At 40.8% G+C, this 25,477-nt stretch overlaps 1 protein-coding gene across 2 annotated transcripts in view; it reads right to left on the reverse strand.

The window, feature by feature from the left end:
• The window catches only part of TRPS1 (transcriptional repressor GATA binding 1), a 212,614-nt gene extending 189,399 nt beyond the window's left edge, over positions 1-23,215 (reverse strand). For both annotated transcript variants that reach the window (XM_039715432.1, XM_039715431.1), the window contains exon 1: positions 23,096-23,215. The gene's annotated coding sequence lies outside the window, so the exon portion shown is untranslated. The remainder of the gene's footprint in view (positions 1-23,095) is intronic.
• Positions 23,216-25,477: the final 2,262 nt, after the last annotated feature.

Genomic DNA, 25,477 nt, shown 5'->3' on the forward strand with positions numbered 1-25,477 from the left:
AACTAACTTGGTGCATTTCTCTGCTTGGTTCTCTCTGTAAGCTGTCAGGAGAAGTCACTCCATCAAACAGAAATGTAACACTATTTTTATTGCTTATCTCTTCTGCCTTGGGTTACATCAGTAAGTCATCTCCCTCTGTCAACTTGACAAGAGTCTTTCTCCTGTTGACCTTAAAAGGACACAGCCATGACAACTTTGGTTTGGGTTGGGTTTTTTTTGTTTTTTTTGTCGGGTAGTTTTTGGGGGTTTTTTTGACAATAATTCTCAGCTAAATACTTGTTATTGATAGTCTGGTATCTTCATCTGGCACTGCTTTCTGCCCCATGAGCAGATTGAGCACAAAGCATTGTACACTCAGCCCCACAGTATCTTCCAGCCCTCATCACAAGAGACACCGGAGAAGTCAGAGGTAGATAATATTCCAGCAAAGCCATGATTAATTACAAGAGGTCTTCCAGATTTGATCTTATTTTCTTAATGCTCTGTAATTAATTAATATAAACGTACATCCTTATTTCCACAGTCTTTGCTCAAGATATTAAGAACTCCAATCCCTGGACTCAATCCCCCCTGGCATTTTCTCTCATGTTACATAAGTAACTGTGGCTGACTCTCTCCAAGTCCCAGCATTTGAAGATCAGGATGAAAAATTTGCTCAGGATTTTAGACTAAGGTAGGAAGAACATACTGTGAACTACTGTGAACTTCTCTTAATACAATACCACAGCTAGGGGATATTAGGAAAACACAAAAATGTTTAGGTAATCTGAAAACAGCACTTCTGTTTCTGCCATGCACCATCCAATAAATGCAACACATTGCCGATTTAAAGAAATAATATGACTTTGTGCCAAATACCTCAGAAAGTAAAGAGAAACAAGTACACATATTTCAAATTCATTGCACTATTTGCATTGATGGTGACTTACATTAATGCAGATTTTAATCACAGCAACTTACACATCGCTAGTTTTAACTGTGATTTAAACTGGCAGGCCAAAAATATCAACACACACATACAATGAGGTTAAAAGAAATTACATGTTTTCACAGTATTTCTGAAAAGTGAGAACTCGGGAAATAATTATTAAAAGGTAGTAGTTTTATCAAAAGAAGGAGTCTTTGGATAGTGACTTGTGTAGGTTGTAGCTATATGCTCTTAGAGTTACACTATCTTTTCTGTTTACATACAGTTTTATGTTGATACATAGTACAGATTTCATTCCATGTTTTGTATTTACTAGGTAAGAAGTTTATTTATGGTTTATGAAAGCTGGAATTATATTAGGAATCATTAAAAATCTCTTTAAAGTATTGCTCATCAATTCAATGATGTCTGAGGTATGCAGGAAGGGGGAAAAAAGACATTTGCAAAACCTGTTTTGCATTAAAAACTGATTTAAACAAAAATTTACACCTGAACTGATCACTGTGCATTGTTCATCCAGTTGTTTTGGTCTATCACCTCTAGAGGTAACAAAGCTCATTATCACACACTTTATTTTCATCCATACAATGGAAAAGGAAAATAAGTTTTCTGTTGCCTTTCTTTTTATTGTTTCTGATAATCTTAGTTTTGAAAGTGAGAGTCACTGAGCTTCTGTAAAATGGAGAAAATAGTGTCACTGCACCAGCACAGAAAGCCTCTGGCAGAAGCCAATTCCAACACTTCCACAAACTAGTCCCAAGTGTTTAGCTAGCCATTTCCACCAGGACTGTGGTGTGACATTACTTAAACCTTTGGCAGCAAATAGGTAAATAAACACAATCAAACAGTACAGAAAGCTCTGTAGACTTATACCTTAACACTGATCAAGATCCAAAAGTCCTATTTTAAAAGGTATATATTTAAGTCTATTTTTTTAAAATGCATGTTTCTCTATTTTAAAGAAAACCCTTTTTTGTCCTTGAGCATTAATTATTGCATACCTTGGTTATTCATATTAGATTAGCTAGGAGTCCAGCGACTGTTTTAATATATACTGCAGTAGTTTCATATAACATCTTTTGGGATAGAAATATGCTTTAATATACTATAAATTAAAAATCAAACCACATACATGATGCTACCAGTTTTGCTATGCTCCTGCAAGTATCTGCAGCATCAGACTATTATGCGCAAGATGATCACAGAAGAGAAAAACCTAACTGGCAGAATTCTCAATGGGCTTAAACCAGAACAAAAAAAGTGTACTTAATTTAGGAGCTGAAAGTCTGTCTGTAGTTTGGCACATACAGCACATCACACCGTGTAATTTTATAAAAATCAAATAACTTTGCAAATCACTTCAAATATTTCCTTTCTCATTGGTTTTAATCATATTTGAAAGTAGAGGGAAAAAATACAGGATTAAATTAAAGCAAAATGTAATGATCTAGGACTCTTCATTCTCCCAAATGAACATTCCTAAGTTTTTGGATCGTGGACCACTGTCAAACTTCAAACATAACAGGGAATCACTATGCAGCCTTCACACCAAACTTTTAATTAAAACCCTTAAATGGATGATATGATACTGCAGATCAGTATCATACTGTGATTATATGTGTCTGCAGACCACAATCTGGAAACAAATCTATTAAAGGATTAATTTTCCAAAAGGGAATGCTAGTCCCTGGGCTTCTTGGCATACTCATTTTATATAGTGAGATATTACACAGTATCTTAGCATGCAAAGTTCTTAAGGCCTCCATTCTATGGGTTTTTAACAGTACAAGTGTGATATACCAGTTTAAGACAGGATTTTTAAAATAAATATCACAAGCCAATCGAAATATTAAATGAAAAAAAATATTTCTCCTGATATCTCTCTTTCAGTCTAGACTGTTGGGTTTCAATGTTTTTTTCCCATGCAAAATGTCTGGACTTACATCCTCCTTACAATAAGGTACCCATAAAATGTGAATAATTAAGTGATTTCTAAAGATGTCCCTGAAAAGGACAGCCTATGAACAGCAGAAGTTATACTTGCTTCGGGCTTATCACTGCAGAATGTAGAATAGAAATTTGGAATTTAAGTATATATACATACATTACTTTTAGCATATATATATACAGTATAAAAAATGTTTCATGTATATATATGCGTATATAAAAGCGTTTAGAAGGAAGGAGAAAATCAGAAAGTGACTATATCCATTCTAGTGGGTTTATCTAACTAGTTTACTGGGGAAGGGTCGTGGGGAAGAGAGAGGGAAAAGAGAGAAAGGGAGAGAGGATTGTCCTGAAGCTGGAGCGTGACAACCGTGACTGCTGTTTTCTGCCCAGCACTCAGTGACAGCGCGGGGAGAAGAGTGGTTAATCACCGCATTCTGGGAACCGGGCAGAGAGAGAGGGAGCAACTGCTTTCCGCAACACTTCCTGCGATAAGGGAGCCAGCGCTGGCACACGGACACACGCGAGAGGCGGCTGCGCGGCGCAGCGCTTCATGCGACTGCAAACGTGACCCGCAGCCCCCGGCACACGGACACAGGCACGCTCGGCGCTGCGGCTCCGGCCGAGCGCGCTGCTGCGGCTGCCGGGAGCCGGGCGCGAAGGGGAAGCCCCGCTCGGGGCCGGCCCCGGGAGCGCGCCCCGTGCCCGGGGATGCTCGTTCACGACACGCACCCAGAGAACTTCAGCGCTGAACAAAGGCTGGCGGACTGACGCCACAGCACAGCTGGGCTTCTCTTCATTTTATTTCATTTTTATTTTTAAGGGCGATCCCAAGAAAACTTTCGTCGCTCGAAGTCAGCGCGGTACCCGCCGCCCATTCTCTAAGCAGTGTTATTAAGCCTTGAAAAGACTTGCAAAGAAAGTAAACAAGGCAGGGGAGGCAGGACAGGCCAACACGTCCCGTATCGTCCAATAACTTCCCTTTACATGCCCAGTACAATGCGGGTTTGCTGATCACAGCTTTTCCACTGTACTAGAGCCAAGTACAGGCAATTACTTACACTTATGTAGACTTTTATAAGAGATAACAGTTATCTCTATTGAAAGGCACAAGCTAGGGGGGTTTTCCTTATATTTTTTTTTTTAATTGTCTTTCATTACCAAACTGGTTCAAAAACACACAAAAGGTTTTCTGTGCGGGGCACTGGCTCCCCCAGCCCTCCGCGGAGCCCCAGACAGAGCAGAGCAGCAGCTCCGCGCTCCGCCGAGGAGCGCTTCATCCAGGCCTGGATGGAAAAGCCCTGGCAGAAACCAGCCCACCGAGCTGCCAAGGCCCCGCGGAGGGTCCCGAAAGCCCCAGCCCGGCAGTTCGGGGCAGCCAGCGCTGGGCTGGGCACGACGGGGCCCGGGACGGCTGCTGGGCCCCCGCCCGCCGCGGGGACGCGCCTCCCGGGCAGGGGCACGTCCCGTCCCGCGGCGCTCTAGCTGATCCCAGCCCTCGGGGATCCAGGTAAAATAAGCTGTGTTGGGCCCTGCTGCCCGTACCAGCCACGTCCCCCCGGTCAAGATAAAGGCAGGAGCGATCTCCGCATTTTTAATGCAAATGAGATGCAGCCCGCAGGCTCTCAGCAAATTGCCAATGCATTGGGGATGCCACTGCTCCTTAGCTTTGTTTCCACACGTGCTGAAAGTTGATGAGTGCTGCTTGTGTTTTTCTTCCCACCACCAAAGGACATAGCACAGATTCACGATGTAGGAAAACCTAAGTTCCAGTAGCACTTACAGACCAGATTGCCGCTGCCAGCATCTTTAGTTGTATCAGTACTTCTAGCCGTGCCATTTCACTGGTATTTCTTCTGAAATTCATGTTGGCTAATCATAACTCAGAGCCAGAGTATCTCTGAGCAAAAGGAGAATATACTGCATTTATGGAGTTACCATCTCTGCATTCACATTTTAAGCAGAACTATCTTTTCCTTACACATTTCAAGGAAAGGACTTCAGCACAGAACATCTCTCTGTGTTTGTAAACCAGGGGCATTTTACATGCTGCAAAAGTACTGCATGAAATGAAAGAAGGTGCCATTGCCTTAGTATGAACTCACCACAGGTGTGCTTAAAACAGATATTAAAGACATGATTCACTGTAATAAAGACACCCCAAACAACTATTTAAAGTGATTCAAAATACAACATTTGGGGGTGGGGAGGTGATGATACAGTGCACCTACATCTTCCCCCCCCCCCAAGAAAATACAAGCTCCAATAATAATAGCAATGACAAATAAATAATAATGATAATGGCACATATTTATACTTTATGCAGAAGTACAGCAGGGTTCTTAAGATTAGTCTCGCTTTCAGTTTCACTCAGCACTGAAGTAGTCAGCTTTGCGTTTAAGAGGTGTGGAGTGCTACATAGGAGTTACAGAAAGTACATCGGCATGTTAAAGAAAAACAGAAAAAACAGTGTCATAACCCATACAGGGAAATGATGGCTAAAACAGAAGATAGGATTCTCACACACCACTCAACACATCTTTTCCTCCCCAAATGCACAACAGACATAGGAACAGGAGCTTCAAATACTTACTAAACTTATGCAGAGAAATAAATGGGTATCAGTTGCGTGACTGAAAAAGTCAGAGGAAAAAAAAGGAGCAAATTTTTCATGGAAGTCTTGAATCATACAAGCTGCTTATTTGCCTCATTCATGTCCTCCTCCTTTCACTGCACTTCAATGTGAAGAAGGCAGCCTAAACAACATTCATCTTAGAAATCCAAACCATTGCAGAGACCACACTGCAGCAACAGATCTGCTTCACATGCACTGACGTACCTCGTCAACATCTGAAAGAAATTCCAGCTCCAGTCAACCCATAAGAGACATGTTGCCTGACTGTACCTTGATGGTATTGTTTATGAAGATGGTGATTTACACACTCATAATGATTTAAGCAGCTACTTTGCATACATTACAGAGAGAACCTGAAACATGTGACCTGCTTCACAGGGCAGGATTATACCTCTGTTCTTGTTGTGTCATGTGCAACCACATTATTTAGTAGTTAAAGGCAAGCGAGCACTCTGGTATTCTATTGCCCTCGCCATGTATGCAGTGTGAGAGCTTCAGCATGCCTCTGAAACCAAAGGTGAGCTTCCCAACTTCTAAAGATAGACAGTTAAATAAATGATATAGTTGTCAAAGGGGCTCAGTCAAACCTACCACATGGTTCTGCCCACTCAGGATTATGACGTTTGCTGGCAGACTTTTTAGGACAGGAAATCTTTCATGGTGTTAATAAATTTGAAACAATGGTCATATTCTTAGGGACTACTCCAATACAAACTTTAATTAGCACTCACACTAACTCTCACAAAAGCACTGAGAATATATGCATGATCATCAGAAGCTAGGAATAAACAATAAAAACTTAAATTTTTTTTCTGATGTTGTTCTCAAGAAAAAGACAAAAACTTTTCAGAAAAATGGAAATTAACATCTGAAGAATGGCTGGACTTTGCCTGTCAGCTCCTTCATAATTTTTAGTTGTTTTTATTGATCCATACACTTCTTATGCACAACTCCATTACTGCTTTGATAATTAAAAGATAATTAAATACAAGACAGAGCATGTATCATGCTGGGGAATCACTTAGCAAGTGATCTGTTGTGCTGAAAAGTGGAATTCTTTCTGTCACTCATGGTGCAGTGATACATCAGTAACAGATGCCACGGGAGCTATTTTGGGGATGATCCAGTGGCTTACCGGAGCCACAGAAGACAGCAGAAAAGCATAAGGTTCAGAATTCAAGGGAAGTCCTGCCACAAGGGCCTTCACTCTTTGCAAATACATCAAACAAGAGCAAATTTACACAGGTTTGCATCAGCTTCAGAGTAAGCACAGCATTTCCCACATAGTATGCAATAAAAGATGTCAAAGTCTGACTTTTTTTGATTTAAGAAAGGAAGACTGGTGGGTTAAAGGGGAGGAGGTATCTTAGCAGCACCAGGAGTGAAGGCACCAAAGCTCTGATCACAGCTTTGCCACTGGCTCACTAACACTGCAGTTATTTAGGTTCCCTGTGCCCTGGCTCACCCATCAGTACAATGGGTATAATACTTCATCCTGTCCTTAAGAGGCAATTAATGCTTGTAAACTACTCTGGGAACCTTGATTAAAATGCGCTGCAGCTTTGCGATAAGTATTCCCTCTGAAAGAGCACACAAGCTGGGTTTTGATGGTGGGAAGTACTACCTGACGGCTGCAAAAGAAAAATAATCATTCTGAATGAGATGTATGTGCCTGACCTATGCACATGTGTAGGTGGATCCCTCCTGGAGTATTTTTCTTTCTCCTTTTTTCAGTTACTATGTGTACATTGCAAAGAGAGGAGCAGTGAGAACAGATAATTATAAAGCTTTTGAAAAGCCCTGGTATTTTCACCAGAGGATCACAGTGGGCCGTCTTCAAGAATTCTGATGCAGAACTCTATGTAATTAAAAAACATAATTATTTGTAATACTCCTCAAACCCTGTTTTCATTAAGGAGAGAAGGGAAAAAAAGACAGATCACTTTAAATATGAATGCTTTATGAATAAAGAAATTTTTTTTTAAATTGATGAGCATTCATTTTCCCATACAGTCACATAAAGTCTGAGTAGTTCATGTAAAACATAATTATCAACGTTTTAAACCACATTTTCCCCTTGAAAATAAATAAATAAGGACGCCAAAATCTTTTTTGTTCATTAAGAGTCAGATCCAGCAGAAAACATCTGCAGACTTCTAGACCAAGCAAGCCCTGGAAGGCCATGGTACTGGCTGCACCTCGTGCCAACCTCAAAAATTTGGCTGGTTCAGAAAGATTTAAACAAAACAAAAAAAGCCCTGCAGCTTTACATGTCTGGGAATTGTGGAACTGCGTTAGGTTTATGAATAAAGAACAGGGGTGAGAAAAAAAACAACTCCTTTTAAAAAGGAGATCCCTCTCTCCCTCCTGCCCTCCAGCATTCTGGGTGCTAGACTGGGGCTCCTCTCCCTCCCCAGGGATGTCAGCAGCTGCAGCCCAAACCGTGGGGTCCACCTGCACGCCCTGCTGCAGAGGGGATGGGGGCCCCAAATCCGGCACTCGCACCCCTTGGCACATTCAGCAGGCGTCCGAGCAGCCAGCTCCCAGCCATGCTCCCAAACCTGCAGTAGCTGCCACTGGAAACCCAAAGGAGCGTCCCCGGGATGGGAGCCAGCCTGGGTTGTTCAAAGGACACTGCAGGGCCACCACAGAGGGCAGGCGCAGCTCAGGGTGAAGAGCCACCCCTGCGAAGGTGGCCAGGGGACACGGCGGTCCCCCCTGCACCAGCAGCCTCTCTAGCCCCGTGGAAGGACTGAGCCCTGGGAGCAGCCCAGGATTTCTACCATGGGCTTGAAGAGGCTCCAAGGTGCAGCAGAGGGAAGGAGCCTCAGCTACCGCAGGCAACCAGCAACTCATATTTAGATTTCAGGCTGCCCTGAATATGGGTATGCAAACACCACAGGGGAGATGATCGCAGTGCCAGGGCTGTTTGATGAAATAAAGGAAAAGTTTAGGATGAGGGCCCGGCTACAGAAGGTTCTTTAATTTAATGAAAATTAAAGAACCTACTGCTAGTGTAGTTGTCACATATTCAGACTTTTTATAGAAATAATAGTTTTTTCTGACTACTTCTTCACTACATCCTTCTGTGGGAAGACAAGAAAGCTCCCAATTATTGATGTCACATCTTATCTTCTGCCCTATTCAGAGGACCAGCCTGCATTTTAGACTGACACCCAGCTCATCTTGTGCAGCTAGCCCTATGCAGGGAAAAGGACTGGGCAGGTATGAAAAGACCGAGTAACAGTACGCCCATGTGTTCTGCTTAAAGCCATCCCAGAATTTTGGTTTTGCTAGTGTTCATTTTGTAGACACCTCCTCAAGAGGAACAGCAGCTGTAGTATGCTGCCTGGGTTACCAAGATGTGATACACGCAGAGATATATACTGGATGTGTATTAGGAGAGCACAGAGGGACTCTGTGCCACGACCGTGTAACTGCAGACACTCTGCAGGTGTGTATTTACAATCCTATTTATATAGTGCTGAAAGTGGACTACATTAATACACAGTGTGCATGATTCACCATCATTAGTTCTGCCTTCCAATAATGTGGACCCTAAGATAAATAATATCACTAGAGCCTCTCCCATACAATAAACAGACTTGTTAGTTTAGTTATATACACAGAATTTCCAACTGCAATCAGAGAATCTTTTTAAATTATTAAAAGTTCTTGAAGTGAAACCTTTGTTTTACTTGAAATGAGCCAGCTGACATAAAAAAACCAAGAGGAGCCAAGACTTGTCTTTAAAATGAAGAATAAATTTGGTATCTTAAATAAATAGTATTATTCTAAACATGCACTAAAATAAACCATGTATTTTAACAAGAGTAGATACAAAATATCGCCGTATTTATCATCAGAGCTTTATATACCTGTCGGATTACTCCTTTCAAAGCCTTAAGAAATGTACCAGTGTCTTTGAATTAAAATGCACTTTCTTTATGCTAAATCTGTGAAAGTTCTCCTGTGGGAAACACCGAATTCTACATAATTTTTTTTTTTAATTTAAAAAAAAAGCTTACACAGCCTCAGAAAAAAAATAACCAAGTGGCAAAAATCCCAACTTTGTCCATTCAGCCTTTGATTCTCTCTTTGCCTTAATAAAATTGTTGACAGAAATTAAGCTCATTTTTGCAGTAACTTTTTCATCTTTCTTTAAAACCGAGGAGTTTAACTAGCTGCAGTTCCATCAACCCTGACGTGCAGCTCACTATAAAGATAAGATCCTTGTCCCATTTTTTGTCCATGTCTAACATTTAAGACGAAAAAAAATTAAAAAATAAAATCCATTTAAACTCTAGATTTTGGCTACAAAACATCTCAGTAAGACACCAAGATAATGTCTCTCACAAATCAAAACAGTAGCAGTAGTACCATCCGTAAACTCAGAATTAAAGAGCCAGCATTTTCTATACAACTGTAAAAAGCATTTTTAAAACACTTTTTAAAAAACATTTTGCTCATTCTATAGCATGGGCACTGAAGGCTATAAATAACTGGATCAGTAAGTATATTCACCATATACGAGAATGACTCCTGAGGTAACTCAGTAAAAGCTGAAGACCTTGCTGCTAGTAGTTAATGGGATAGCCCAACTCCAGAGTCAGAAAGAGCAAAATATCTCCCTTTCATTACAAGAGTAGGGAGGGAAGCTTTAAAAGGTACACAATTAGTTAGCTTTGCAGTGATTAATTCAACAACTGCAAAGCCAAAAACAACTTTAGGCACTTTACCATGAAACTGTCAGGTCTCTATGCTTGACGATAAAGCGTCTATAAAGTAAACATTAACTTCTGTGTTTTTTCTACGTGCATATTCCATCATGAGAAGATAACCAAAAAATTACCAGGCAAGCTCAGCAGAGGCTTCCTATACCTTATTACCCCTAACAAAGAGGTAAGATGTGCTCAGATTCCCTATCTTTTCCTTACTGCCAGCTCTAGTAAGACAGTTCGTACTGTTCCCTAAAACCTGACAGAAGGGATTGAAAATCAGATTGAAAATCTCTTCCCCAAAGAGGCAATGAGTTCATTGCAACAAAGGAGCTTTAAGGATGTGGGGACCCCTATAGTAACCATCTTATCCATATCAAGGCAAAAGTAGGCAGCAGCTCTTCCTCAGACCAACTCTCCCAAGGAAGCCAAATGAGAGCTCTGCACAAGTAAGGAATGCAAAAGTGTAAACTTTATCATCTCTTTTAAATAAACTCCAAAATTGAATAACTATCAAACAAATTGAAAAAGACCAGGAAGGTGACAAATTAAAAGAACAAATCAACATATTTCTCTGACCTGCAAATATTTAATTCAAGTACATTCTTCTTCCAAACAAAATGCCTGTGAGTGTTTTGATGGCTGCTCATAATCAAATGTGTCACTCGCAAAATTACAGTGTTTGAGAAGGGTACTGGCAACCAAAAATGGTTTTTGCTAGAAGTATGTCACAAGCACGTCTTTTAGTTACCTCAGAATTGTACACAACTTCGCTTCATTCCTTTGCACTGGCTGCATGCGGGTTGCTTCACAGAAATATAACTGCAGTAATCTGCTTGACAGTAAACAGTAATCAGTAAACACTATTTACCGAGCAGATACGTGTCCCTGCTACTCCTTCAGTTTACCTATCCTCCGTCTGTCTTCCACTCTCAATCCCCTTGCTCTCAGAAATTTTAGAAGAGGAAATAAATAAATACAGGTAGTGAAACAGTGAAATCCCATAGCTAGCAAGGTTTTCCTCTCTGAATGGACAAATTCTTAACTCCATGCAGCTCCAGACATTGAAGGATTAGATCCTAACCAGGGAAAACACAGGAAAATGGTAATAAATATCGCATGGTAATCCACAGGAACTTTGGTCCCAATGTGATTTTTCTACAGTCCTACGAAAAAACAGCATTACAACATCCATAATCTCAGCTCGTATATCAGAGCACTCTCTCCATTCTCCTTGCCCTTTCTTCTTTCATGTAGTGTATTTTGTAAGAAAATGTACTTTTTCTGCAAAAGTGAAGTCAATGCTGTCCCATTCCAGACTGAAAGCAGCACAGCAACTCTGTGAAAACTACCACAGACCATCGCACTGCACAGATACAGGTGAGGAGTGAAGGGTTTGTAGCAGCACTACTCTGGTAGAGACTAACATGAAATTCCTTCTGACAAAAGAAGTCACAGTTTGCTGGAGAAAAAAAATAAATTAATTGTATTCATGTGCAGTAAGAGCACTTCATGTCATAGTGGATTTTACAATATCTTAGTTTTCTTTCTATTCAGGCATGTGTCTTTTTTGCAATAAATTCTGATGACCCAAGAAGGTAAAACTTGCCTAACCATGAGTCTCATTCACCCGATTAAAATAAATTCTACAGTTGCTGTTTCTTCCTCCTGCAACTATTTTTTAAGCTCTTTCCCACTGACAACTAGCCACTGCCATACACCGCTACAGATACAAAAATCTTGTAAAATGTCAGCTTTTCAGATGCTTAATTTTGTCCTATTCAGGTAAAATGTTTTGCGTAAAGTTCAGCAGAGCTGCTAGGTCATCTTTCTCAGTAAAGATTTTCACATGCACAAATAAAAATTGAGGAACGACTGAAGAAAAAAAAAAACCCTAGACAAACGATTTTAAATGTTTCTTAGATAATGCAGTACCACAACAAATCTCCAAGGAAAGTTAAGCTGAGACTGCCATGAACACCAAATAAATCTGCACCACTGGGATATTTAAGGTCAAATAAATCTTACTTTCCAGTGTTTTAAAACTCCAGAAGATAGTTTTGCGGCTCTAGACTCTGTCTGCCTACAAGCTATCAACTCAGGCCTGCCATTTGTGAGGAATATTTTCAGAATATACTCATGTTTGTTGAACCACCAAATTATGAAAACTTTTATTTAAAAAAAGAACAAACCACAAACACACATATATATACATAAAAACCAACCAAACAAGTTACTTTCTTCTGTTTGTATGAAAATGCTCAAGAAATTTGGTCCAAAATGCCCATATTTCCAATTCAAATTATTATTAATTTTTTAGCTATCTTTTGTTGCAGTTAAAAATATAAAGCCAACAACTAATTGTAAAAAAATAAAATGCAAAGCCATAAAATTCCTCACGGAAGAGCCAAGGGTTAACATCAATCTAAAAAAATCACACATTGTGCAATTTATTTGATATTGTTAAAAATACTAACTGCTGGGGGGAAAAAAATCAAATGTTATTTAAAAAAAAAAAAAAAATTATTACTATGCTGCAACTGTCTGCAATTTGGTTATACCAAAAGCACATTTTGTGCATTACAAAAGTCACTGCTTCCCCTGGCCTGACAGAAACACCCTGATGGCATGGCACGCAGTTTTATTACTATGCTGCAACTGTCTGCAATTTGGTTATACCAAAAGCACATTTTGTGGATTACAAAAGTCACTGCTTCCCCTGGCCTGACAGAAACACCCTGATGGCATGGCACGCAGCCTCATGAAGGCATTAGAGCCTGCTTCCATAGAAAGGCACCTGTCACACCAGACCTTCAGTCCCTATTTCTACACTGCTGTCCTTCACTGCCATCTCTACAAACCTTTCAGAGGCAAGTTGGTGAGGACAAGATAAAAGCATGCCCAAAAACCCAGTGAGAGGCAGCAGGGCTCATAAGCAGGTGCACTTCCTAAACCTTTGGGAAAATGAACTGTTTTCCAGCCACAATAGTCACTTTTAAAGGTGACAGACCAACTGTGGTCCTGCTGAAGGGCAGCTTCATGCAGTGAAATACTCCTTTGACCATTCTGAGCGGGGCAACAGAAAAGCAAGGCGGTGCCTTACAAAATACTGTTACTGTGTCCTTGGTCCAGCGAACTGCTGTAAAGTATCAAACTCTAGTAAGTGTAACATGAAGCCCCAAAAATCACAGTTCCCTCTCAGTAAGCAGCAAGAGAATTAGAGGTTGCCCAATGAGGACTGGATCTTACTCTAGATGAAGCTACAAGAAGTTTTGTCCCTTCCAAGTACAGGAGCAGATCAGAGCCACAATCAGAGGGATTAATCAATCTTTGGTAGTATCTAAGTTCCTGACAGGTTGACAAACAAAGCAGGTTAGATTCACTTTTCCAAAAATCATTTGCCAAAAAAAAAAAAACAACCCCATCCTAAACATTAAAAAAGAAAAAAAAATCAAGTTAAGATAACCTTTGTTTTTCTATTAGCAAACCTTGTGTCACAAACAACTGAAAGGCAGTGATGCAAAATGGATTCTTGCCTAGATTAGTAAATTTTTCCAGGAGTTGTAATATCCTGCATTTGATGACATCATGAAACTAGCAAGTAAAAGTTGGTTTTCAATTTGTTCTACTTTTCCCTCATTAGTGTCTGTGTCAGAAACAGAATAAGAACCCTCATTAAGTCACATTAAATTCTTTAAACTCATTAAGGGCTCAGAGAAAGAACAATACAAACACTGGTGTTTTTGTAAAAAAAATTATGCAACACAGATGGACTTCCATGTCCATGTATTTTTAGAATGGATGTATGTGCGCAGGGCAGCCGAAGAGAGCGATTTGCACGAGGGAGAAACAGAGCAACAGAGGCAGAGCATACCTTACATATGACAGAATGACACCTAGATAGAAATGAATTATGCACCATCACTTCTGACCTGATATTGATGAGGCACTTCACGCTTGGTATCCTGAGTTCTGGCAGAGCTGGAGTCAGTGCCATACTCCACACAACTTTTTAACTAACAACTCTTTGGGACTTTCTATGGGGAAAAGACAACCTTGAGGGCCACACAGCCAGCAGCAATCAAGTGGCAATGGAACTTTTTGTCCACGGACTACTTTGATTGCAGCTGCTGTAGCCTAACATACTATCTGATTGCAGCTGAAGACACATCTACTAGTCATGCATATGGACTTACACGTAAGATACAGGTGTGTGCAGAGTTTCAACAGTCTTGGAGAAGATCTCTGGGTGTGCAAAGGGTGGGTATTTGTTAGAAGATTTATTGTAGCTGAATGAGTCAGATATATGCTGTTGATAACTTCTGATCTTACCCCCCATAAGACTGGAAATATGAGCTCAATGCCACAAAATTATTTACATTCCTACACTATGCTCAAACAACTATTAGAGGATTAATTTAATCCATTACATTATTTTTTTTCATGATAGACGTAACATGCAAATAAGAGTTTAGTTCTAAAGAAAACTCCAGATCTGAGGAACGTAAAAGGAGACTAATTGGATGGCATAAATTTCAGATGTCTGTAGCAGGCCACAGAAAGTAAACAGTATATACAGTAGATGGGAGACATGAGTTAATGTTTCCTTCTTCCTACCACTGTAACAGCTAAAATGAGAGGTGGGAATTTTACTGAGGGCCCCCAGATTTCAGCCTCCAGAGCTGGGTGCCCGGGCAGCATGGGCAGGCAGCTCTCCTCTCCCATTGCTCCAGCAGAGGCAGATACTGTTTACCTGCAAGGCACATGGTAAGGCTAATCTATTTTCACAAGCTTTTCCCTCAGGTATTTGGGGCAAGGTTTAGTTTATTAATTGTGTGTGTGCATGTGTGTCCATATCTATTCGTGCAGGAGGAAAAGGCTCAGCAATGATCAACATGTATTGCATTTTTGGTTTGACTCTGTAACTGCAGCTGGCCAACGTCTGCTGAGTGTATTTAATACACCTAACACTGAGAACTCTAAACAGAAAAGAAAACTATGCTCACGTTAAGAAAGTGGAGTTATCTTTCTTTCATTAACTGAATTCATGAAGTAAATTTTCACCTGCATAATAAGTTTTTATGTTCCACATCTCACAGCTTCTGCCTGAAGAGTGGTGTGTGAGAAAGTCAAGAAGACTCATATGTTGGAAAACCTTCACCCCCAAAGAAAATTACTTTATCCTAACTCATTTAACTTTCATTAAACCACATCTGAATATAGGAATTTTAGGCAATACTTAACTTCAGTATCTACTTCAAACGTTTTTAGGTAAGTTGGATTTTGTTTTTTAAAATAGTCCCTGTAATGTCACTGGGATATCCAAAACCAGTCTGCAAGATATTTGGCTACGCAGACCATGCCTTCTTTTCCCCCTCTTTTTAATTAACTACTAGCAAATATTCCCTTGTGCCTTTTTTTTTTTTTTTTGTGAACCACCAACCTGTATGTTTAATTTTTTAAGTTTCAGTATGTACTCCAGACTGCAGACTTTGCAAAGTAGGTCAGGAATACCCCAAAGGATACACATTTGAAGGCTACAGATAGCAGAACACACCATTTACGGCTTTGTATATACACATACATACACATTCTATATAATATAGGTAGATAGATTCAATGACTTAAACACACATCTATACCGTGTGTTTCAAGAACCTTCAGATATTTACACTGTTAGATCACCACTCATTTTAGACCCACTCTAGTGCCAGCTGCCAAAAAAAGGTATACAAATCAAAATATGTTACCTTTGTTCAAACAATACTGCTGTTCATTATATAATAGAAACTGTCATGCTTAATCTCCCAGGAACCAAGAACTGGTACATTCTTGGATCAGAGGTGGCTTGAAATGGTTTGAGGCAAAACTGAAGCACACTGTTTAAGTAAATCTTGCTGAGAAACATTAAGTTCATTGATGATTTTTAGCATCATCTTTTATGGGCATTTTTTTCCCAATCTATTAGTAAACTAAAAATGCTGGAATATTTTCAAAATACAGAGAGATGAACAGACTAGCTATTTTTCTGTAACATTTTTACAGTATCAAATTATATATTCCCTCTTGAGTTGTCAGCCTTGCTAAGTGTAATAGGGGATCTGAAAAGGATGCTTGAGAATAGACACCACAAAGAAGTAAAATGTGCCTATAAAAATTACACGTTGACTTTGAAAATACACCAAAACCTAATTTTTCCTTGAGCACTCTCAGTATTGTCCAAGTATCCCAATGTCTCCTGTGGGTACTACAGGCTGTGATTTTCATTTTCCATTAAGAGATGACAAAATTGCTGCAAGCAGCATTCAAAAATATGTCTATGACATGATATAGAGAAATAAAAAAAAAAAGGTAAAAATGCCTTAAATTCTTCAGGGTTGGACTATTTTAAAATAATATTTCAACCTGGGAAGTTGATAACTTAAAAATACATACACTTCACTCATTGAGGAAAATCTCTTTTACAGCATTACTATTCCAGGACTTCTTCAGATTTTTAAGTATTTTACAATTTAATCTCAAACAACGTGGATTAGACAGTATTCATCAGGCAGACACAATCTTACTTATAGACAGACACAGACACACACAACTCTGCAGAGGCCAATCCTGCAGCTCTAACTGAACCCAAAAGTCCCCCTGACGACAGTGAATATTTTTCAAGAATGAGAACTGCAGTATCAGGCCCCAAAAGTGCTTATGAAGATGAGATATTACTTCAACAGATTGAATGTTAGATTAAATATGAAGATTGAGGCAAGAGAAGTCTGGGGTTTAAACCCTAGGGAGGATTGACATTTAAAGTGTTGCCACTGAATTATAGCTCTCCACATTGGGTGGGGTAACCTCCTACTGGGTGGAGTGTCTCCCCTAAAGGAAGGGAAAACTGGCACAAGCCAACTCAGTCTTTGAACGATTTTCCTACTTGCCAACTTATGAAGTCGTCCTGACGTCAACTTCGTCAAGGAAGTCTATTGCCCAACTCCATCTTTTACTGTAGAAAGTTTGCTTGTGCTCAAAACCCCAGCAGATGTAGAAAAGTAATTAAGGAAAAGAGACAGAAAACCCTGAACAAAATAAAGAAATGAGGAAAAAATGTGATGACTGGATTTTACGCTTATTTTTAAAAATCGTGGATTTTCTTGTTTCTAATATCAAGTTAATAAAAATAGATACAGATCACTCGAAACTATTACTAAATATATTTTAAAATCTCATTCAGCTTTAAGACACGGGGTGGAGAACACACAGAAAGTGGACACTCTGAAAGATAAGATCTCTTATGTGTTCTGCAATGGCTAGTTAGTATCTTCCTAAGCAGCGTCAGTAGCAGGTGTAAAACACACTCATACTAGGAAAATAATATTCATTGAACAGCCATCAAAGGTATATTTAACATATTATTTATCTCTGAATAAAAACAAATTGTTTCTCTGAAAGCAGAAGTCAGATGATGGACAAGGCAGAAGGAATGCTGGGGGGAATAAAATTCAAACAAAACAAAACAACAAAAATAAAAGGATAAAACACCTCAAAGTGCCCGTGGTGGGGGGGAAGTAAAAATCAGAAAACAGTTTAAGTTACCATAACCTGAAATGCACCAGCCATCACAAAGAGCAATTGGAGAAATCCAGCAGAGCTCAGCAGGAAAGATTTTTAATAACAGATTGAAAAACAAGAATAAAAATAACTGCATCAACAGGGCCTTTCTTCCTCAGGCCACAAGCCCGTTTTTACTTGATATTTAAAAAAAATGCAGTTTGGCCACTAAAACCAATCCAGAACATTATTAAAAGTTAAAAGCTACCAATTACTTCTGTCTGTTCTTTTAAAGCAAAGTTTGGCATTACGTCAGTTGGTTTAAAGAAAACAAGAAATAGGGAGAGAAAGAAGGAGAGAAAGTTTCCTGCTTGTATAAATTAAACCACCAGGGAAGGTGTCTAGCCACTTGTAAAGCATTTATTACAGGTTTTTAAAGGGCTAGTAACAATTTAAAAATTAAATATTTGAAAATAAATTTAAAGGAAAAGAGAAAAGATGATCTGAACCTGGAAAGAAAGCAGACTTATGAGAAATTAGACATGCATCAAGTGAAGCTAAGAAAGTAGAAATTACTATTAGGACTAAACTTTGCAATTCAAAATAATTCTATTTTCAAGGCAGAAAGTCTTATTGTAGCAGCTGTACTCACACACATCCCTTACGAGACGGAAAAGTTCCACCGAACTTTATGGGATGGAACCAAGTGGGTTCTGCAGAAACGTCCTACGGAAGCGCCACCCGTGGCAGCGACGCAATTTTATGAAGCATTTTCTTTCGATAGCTTTACTAAATCCACATACAGAGATCCCCAGCAGGAATAAGACTCCTTAGTTAATGCAGCAGGACCATATTAAAAATCACTGATAGTACAATTGGCAAGTTCTGTTAAATTTTAGATGTATTTTTCACTGGTGGTGTTATTATAAAATTTTAAAGAACCACTTTAAAGGTACTAGAAAATAAGAATCTGATAGCACAGAACATGAATAAAACATAATGGCTATAAGTTTCTTACACACAGCTGTGCCAGTTCACCTAAATCATAGTCTTCTAAACCCCGTGATGCCAAATCAGAGGCTCCTCTGACTCCAGACGACACGTCAAGTGGAATGGTGTTCGGTTGTGCAACGCTTTTGGTGTGTGACAAAATGTCCACTGGGGATTTAAATCGAGACTAGGGGAGCTATCCTCCCATTGCTCCGTGTTTCATTTAAGCCTTGGTCTGCATGACAAGAAGTCAGAGTAATATGCCAGCACTTTCCTCCCCTCCCTGTGCTCCTCTGCCCCAGCAGCGTTTCTTGCGTTCTGGGCACATGTACAACTGGCGAAGGAGCTGCATTCTGGAAGGCCCTTTATTGATTAGGTGCAAAATAACATCAAGGAGTGAATAATAAGCATAATTTGAAAAATGTAGTTGCATGTCTTGCCCTTGTAAACATTTACTATTTAATGGTGTAATTGTACTTTAATCCTTCACATCATCTAATATAACTCTTTGTACTTTTCTTTTAATTAGCAACACACAATCCAAAAAAAACCAAAGCCCAGAAAGTTTGTACGTACCATAAAAACTGAAGTGCAAATAGTTTTAAAATTATCAATATTCTGTCTTTGGATGCAAGCTTATCTTTTAAAGTCAAAAGAGAACTTCACTGGCACAGGGCAGGAAAAAGAACTCCATAATTCATGACAATACCGAGAAAAAAGTTCTTCTCCAGAAGGACTGGAAAGGGCACCTTTATTTATCTTCTGGACAGACAAAAATAATAGAACCTCGACCAGATATGCTGTAATTAATGTATCCAAAGGTCAACAGCCAATGGTATTTATACAATAAATGGGTGCAGACTACACTGGTTATAGTATTAATCACCAGTATTTGAAAATAGCATTGTTTTCTTACTAGGTAAGAACTTGAGAAAGTTTCAGAAGCAAAAAAGAAACACTTTTTTTTTTTTATCTCATACCTGCCTGCTATTCTTTTTAACCAATTGGCTTTTTACTCACAAGGTATAATATTTGGGACAAATATATCCAAGTTTATAGTTGCCCAGGACTGCCAAAAACAGACTCAGACTACCTCACTAGTTGTGTTGAGGAAACTAAATTAAGTAAGGGCAAACACCAACTGGAAAGTTGTCAGTTTACTGAATGAATGGCTTCATTTTACACACCAGTTAGAATACCTTAATCAGAATATATTTCTGTTCAAGGCCAATACCTTCACTACCAGGTGGCAGTTTGTTCTACTTGAAACTGTATTAAAAATGTAATTCATTTCCACTATACTTTCACCTAACAAAAAGGGTTGTCAGATTCCCAGCCTATCATGTTCAAAAATATTTAATCATAAACTTTCTCACAATGTTATATTTGGTGTTACCCACAAACCTTTATTAAAGCGATACTGCCAGTGTGGCTTCAGTTAAGATCTGAGAATGTTTCTATTAAGATTATTACATTAAAATATTGTCAAGAGTTTGTAAGAAACATAAATATTCATGCACATACAGCCCCCCCAGCCTTAGAAGGAAAGTTCCACATAAAAAGAAAAATTTAAATACGTACCAAAAGTTGCCTGGTTGTAATTACATTTTGGGTTTTTTCCTAAATGTCTCTGCTAATTTTTTTAACTCTTTCACACTGTAATGTAAAATAGTTTTATTTCAAAGCAACTGCCTGATAAAGTGCTAAAAGAGGTAATTCGCATGAACAGTAAGTAATTAGTCATTGTTTGTAAAATGCTTTGAAAATACAAAATGCAACGTGTCAACTAGCATTAAGACATAATATGATTCGAATACACAGATTTGACAAGAAATAATTGCATGTCACAGACACTCCAGTCCACAGACAAGAATTAGTACTTCGCTGTTATAAATGCAGTATCACGATATGTGGATAAGAGCATTCTTTACACTCAGCCAGAGCATGCATGATAATAGTGTACACCATGAAAGTTTACTACAAATGCTAGAGAAGACATTATAGAAAATAATCCTGCTAGGGATTCATCAAATGTTACTGAATTTACTCTCACTGATAAAAATGTAAGTCAACCCATAAAGCTACCATATAAATTATACTAAAAATGCATTAAAAACATGAAAGGATAACCTGGCTGCATTGCGTTTGATGCCCAAACAAGTCTCAGATCTGTGAAGTTGTCATTTACATTCTTTTCCTTTATTAAGAGTGCTATGAAATAAAAAAAAAGCCATACTCTCACAGGCAAAGACTGCTCAGTGTTATTTGGAGTCTCTTTTAGAGGATCACAGGCAATACATGTAAACTTAAAAGCTGATGCAACTTTGCCCTTTACTTACTTTGTTGTGACTATGTATATGCAAAGTTTAAAACAGAGAAAGTTATATGCAACCAAAAAAAAAAAAGGCGACAATCAGACAGAACAGGGTGGATTAGGAACTGACTGTTTTCTCATGTCTAATCTCCCTTGATTTTAAAAAGGTGAAGCAGACTTCTATAGTCATAGTCTGAGGATAAACTTGTATACAGGCACTGATGCACTACTGAACTTCAGAATCACTGATTCTTTGTGGCAAACCTCAGGCAGGTATACATTATTCAAGAGGAAGAAAGAAAAATACTTTTTTTCCCGTTTACAGAGAAAGATTCCACTTGTTTGGTTTGACCATATTATTAACAGACTTTCATTCAGTGGTTAAAATAGAAAGAAAAAAAATCTTTCAAAGTGTTGATATCATTTCCAGACAGTCTTGTCAGCATCACAATTTACAGGAAATAGTTGATGTTCTCACACAAACCGTGTGTTTACTCATAGACCCAGAGTACTTAAAAAAAAAAAAAAAAAAGAAACAACCTTCACTCTTTTGGTTTTTCTTTTTTTTAAATGTCACTCTGGTGGAATATCTGAGAGAGCTGTCTAACCTAACACACAGATTGTGAACATGAGGCAAACACAGACTGCAGTTCAAAAGACTACTGTAACTTTTATTCTCATTTTGTCCACGTCAGGAACTGGCTCTTACCACTACTTTCCTTTGCTGCCCCTTGCATTTTTAACTCTGGCAGTCTTCTCTAAATGTTCAACTCTTACTAAAACCAACAGGAAAGTAACATGATGCCACCAACATCCACAGGATTCGGTTGCCATAGTTTGAAGACAGCCCGAATGACAAAAAAGTTTGATGGTTCCTTGAGAGACTTTACTGAACTCAATTAAATATAACCTGAGACGCATTAAATTATTGTCTCTTTCCATCAACATTTAAAATGGGCTGCATCGTGTAAGAGCAGTGAAGGCAGCATAGTCTGCAGAGCAGCTTACATTTTCTTTACTAGACAATCTTTCCCCCTCGGAAGGGACTTGTCGCCTTGGTTCCCTAAGGGTGCTGGGGTGACCCGGCTTCTGCTCTGCCAGGCAAGGTGCTCGCACTGGCGGAGAAGAAGTGATGGAGAGGAGACGTCTCTCCAGCTTATCACTTAGTTAGCTTAGCTCAGTCAGTGCACTGGAGAAGTTTGCCATTTGCAGATAGAAAACACAACCGGTCGTGGAAAAAAAAAAAAAGAAAAAGATAAAGGAGACTAGCGGGCCCCACTAGAACCCGCGTAGGAGTGCCGGGGTGTCTGAGCGCCGTGATTTGCAGCAGGGAGGCAGATAAACAAAGCCCCCGAAATGTCAAGCCCCCTCAGGGAGCCTCTCACGTCCCAGGGCAGCGCGCAGCGGCCGCAGTCCCCGGGCCAGACCCTGCGCGGCCCCGGACCCACGATCGCCCACCCCGGCCCCGGCCGCGGAGCGCCCACCGCAGCGCAGCCCCTCCAGCCCCGGCCTCGCCTCCATTCATTCCTCCCTTCGGAAAGCCACACGCGGGTGGCTGCAGCGGGGGCAGCCCCCACCGCAGCCCCCGGGCTGGGGGGCGGGGAGGTGAGACGCTCCACGAAGTTGTGGCAGGCAGGGAGAGCCGGGCGCGGGGACGCAGCGCTGGCAGTGGGGCTTCGCCTTTAAGAGGGAAAAGTTTTACGTCTCTCTGCCTCTGATTAAAAAAAAAAAAGGAAAAAAAAAAAAAGAAAAAAAAAAAAAGAAAAAGAAAATAAAAGAAAAAAAGGAAGAAAACAAAAAAACAAGAAAAAAGTTTTTCCCAAACTTACTAACCATTATGTCTCCTGTTACCCCGGTGTGACCGGGAGGGATCCCAAGCCCTTCTCCCGGAGCAGCACCGCTCCGCACTCGGCCTCTCCCAGTGTGTCCCAGGGAAAGGAGAGGAAAAATAGGAAGGGGCAAAAATTTTAAAGGGAAAAAAAAAGGAAAAAAAAAAAAAAGAAAAAAGTTTTTCCCAAACTTACTACTCTTCATGATGGTGTCTCTGTGCCCCGTTTGTCATGATCCCCATTAAAACTTCCAGCAGCGGCAGGAGCGGCAGGACTGTGCGACTGCAGCCCATCGGATGCGAACCCTCTGTGCTCGTCTTCTACTTCCACCCCCCGCGTCTCCCTTCCCCTCCCCCCGAGCGCCCCGGTGCCGGGGAACCGGCGGCCGCGGAGATAAGGCGCGGAGCGGCGCGCAGGGGAGGGCAGAGCAGAGCCGCACCAGCCCGCGGCCGCCGCCGCTCCCCTCCCCGCCTCCGCGCCGGGGGGCTGCTCCCCCTGCCCGCCGCCGCCGCTGAACTTGACCCTCCCGACTCCAGCGGGGCTACCGCCGTTTTGAAGTCGCCAATTTCCAGCCATCACACATGGCTTTGACCCTCCGGCGGGGGGAATGGGGGGCGCAGAGGCGGCGGCCTGGGAGCGCGGGGCGGCCGGCGCGTTATCGGGACTGTTATCGCTTGTCAGGACCTCCGTCTCCCCGCATTACGTCAGTTTCAAGACACCAACACTATTAATATCAAAGGAGCCTTCGCGGAGGAAAGCGCCACCCCAGACGGAGCGCCCTTAAAGAGACAGTGCAGGCGGCCCCGCCGCGCGGCCCGCGCCGCCCCCCGGCCGAGCCGGGCGAGCGGAGGGGCGCGTCGGGCCGCGGCCGCGGGGACTGCGCTGAGTGGGAGCAGGGATAGCCGCAGGCCACAGGCGCGCCCCCAGCGCGGCCCGCGGGAGGCGGCTGTGCCCGCGGCTGTCACTGGGACCCGCGGCTGCCCTGCGGGGCTGGAATCGGCGGCGGTGGGGATAAAAGGCGCGACCCACGCGCGCCAGTAGCTGCCGCCCTCGGGAGACCCCAGCCCTGCTCGGGGTCTCCCGCAGGTTCGGTGTCACCTCTCAGCCCCGTGCGGGTGCTGAGGCGGGTGAGCAGACAGTTCCCAGGGTGAGCGATGAACAGTCCCGTTACCGCCCGCGCTTTGATACCGGTCGCAGGTCAGCCTCGAGCTGATCCGAGAAAAACCTCACAACTTTTCCTCCTTGTGTGGAACTTTTTCAATTCGAAATACTCCTATATCCCCCATACTACGAACTGCCAGAAGCCTGCATGTCAATGTAAAAACTGTCTCCAAGGAGAACCAGTACATAAAAGGTTCCTATGAAAGGGTTTTAAAATCCCAAATATAGTAGGCGTTAAAAACTATGTAAACATTTGTTGGGCATTTGGACACAATTTTTCTGCAGTTAGGTGACTTTATATGGCATGCTTTCCCTCCCATGCAAGTTGTTTTAAGCTGATTTCACATTCAAATAGATGCATTCTGCTTGCTTGCAACTACTAACATTATTCAAGGAATAAGCTGGAAAAGAGCTAAGTGATTACAGTAGGACAGTTGAAGCTGCTTCCCCCCAAATATTTGAAATTACATAACTTTTTCCTTACAATTTTACTCTCAAATACCGGTGAAGTGTAAAGCATAAAACCTTCAGAGATACATGGTGACGCAAATGAAACCATATTGTAAAACTTATGGCGTTTTCAGCCCTCTCTCCAAACTTAAATATTCTTCATACATGTTTAATATAATCCACTGGCAGATTTGTAAAGTAATTGCTTGTGTAAATCACCCAGGAGCACATTTCTCCCTCAAGTCCTTTTGTAGGATTGTCTGATAAAGCACTTTATGAATAGAAAAACAGTAATTCACATACAAGAGGTGAACTTGTCATGTTGAAAATGGAAGTTTGCATGATTAGGCAGACACAGGAGGATCCCCGACACAGGGAAAGGGGAACTGACTGATTACGTGTGGTATTCCCTCTATACCTCTCCACAGAAACTGAGTTTGGAGCAGCAGACACATAGATTGAATAGGAAGGAAAGTAATACCAAAATTTAAAGTTTGTTACAAAGTATGCCTCGATACTTTAGTACCTCATACTTGGTAGCACCTCACTCATATGTGCGCAGACACCCTTTCCTGAGTTCATAAATTTATTTTTTCACAAGCTGTAAATGCCATGACTGAAACACGGTCAAAGAGACAAGCCCCTTCCACAAACTTTAGTGAATACAGAACTCTGAAAAGCAAGTATTTTTGTCACATCAATTCAAACATACAGTTCTCATTTTATTATTTTTACTGAGCATGTCAGCCCCAAATGACTGTTCACTTGGCTTATGTCTTGCATAGGAAGGGTTAAAATAGGCAGGTTACTTGGCTAAGCATCTTACAAGCAGAGCTTGAGTGGAAAATATTTAAACAAGAGTTATTTCCCTATACTTCTCTGCTCTAGTGAGACTTATTAATGTCTTTTTATTTTAAACCAGGAAATGATGCCCCTCGCACCTTAAATCCCAGCCAGTTCTTATGT

This window comes from Passer montanus, unplaced genomic scaffold, assembly GCF_014805655.1.
Source record: "Passer montanus isolate IOZ18808 unplaced genomic scaffold, ASM1480565v1 scaffold33, whole genome shotgun sequence".
NCBI lineage: Eukaryota > Metazoa > Chordata > Aves > Passeriformes > Passeridae > Passer > Passer montanus.